The following is a 1,184-nucleotide window of genomic DNA, read 5'->3' as shown; positions in this document are numbered from 1 at the left end:
CTTCGTGTGTGGATGTTCAAGTCATTTATAAGTAGTTTAGTGATTATTGTTATAAAATCCAGTAGCCATGGTTACATACTGAAAAAAATAATACTGAGTTTTTGTGCAAGTCAAGGGTGCCTTTTCAAAACTAACAGCCAAATACTATGTTTTATAAAATATCAGGCACTTAGACACTACCACAGGATGAAAGCATGCATGGAGTAGGTGGAAAAAGGGTAAAAATAATAAGACCCTTTTCGATTCATTCTCTCACAATTTTAGTTCCAAAAGTTTGTGCGAAATAAGGTATTTTGAAAATCAGCCATCTGATGCTGAGGAGAGAACCTAATACGGCAGGGGACTGAAACGTTCCAGATACCATTCTTTATTTGAATTACCATCACATATATTACATCTGTCTGTGTATAAATGCTTAACAACATTTAAACAATATATCCACTAAATTTCAAATTTTTAAGTTTAAGAAACAGTGCACCTTAATGTAACTGTAAAGTGCACCCTTAAGAAGAAGGGGACTTTTTAAGTTGTGTCTGTCTTGTAATTTTTGGAAAGCTCTATTTGTATGGAATTAAAAAAATATCAGATTTGTTAAATTGAACATAGGATATTGATTCTAGAGCAAATCTAGTACTTGGTCTGCTCCCCCAGATTGGGGATAATTCTGTTTTGTGTTCTGCTGTCTGCATACATATAATGAAAAAAGGCTGTATACATGGCAAAAATGGGAAAACATATTCAGACACAGATTTTTTCACACTCTGGGCACTGAAAACAGTATTTATTTGATTTTTTATCTCATCATTGGTTTTCATACCCCAAAAATAGCTGATGAGGATGAAAGTATAGAAAATCATGGAGTTTTCTTAAGACTGGTACTAGAAGGCTTGTTTTGACTTTCTTTTCTGAATTGCAATACTTATTTGCACAGAAAAAGTTTGTTCGTTATCCATTTTATTTATTATAAGCTAAAGAAGTAACATTTTTTACTCAAAAGTGGTTAGAATAGTACATATCGCAAGAAGATACAAGTATATTTTCTATGACGTCGCATTTGAAATGATGAAACAACAGAAAATTTGGTTGCTATGGACTTATTTGCACTAAACAATAATATTTCTTAACACAAACTACATTTTCTTACTCAGTGCACCTTAACCTGCACAAGAAATAGTGGTTTCTAA

Source organism: Perna viridis, chromosome 11 (assembly GCF_037379345.1).
Source record: "Perna viridis isolate PV_CMFRI_1.1 ecotype Kerala chromosome 11, ASM3737934v1, whole genome shotgun sequence".
NCBI lineage: Eukaryota > Metazoa > Mollusca > Bivalvia > Mytilida > Mytilidae > Perna > Perna viridis.
Note: the sequence above shows the minus strand (reverse complement) of the source record.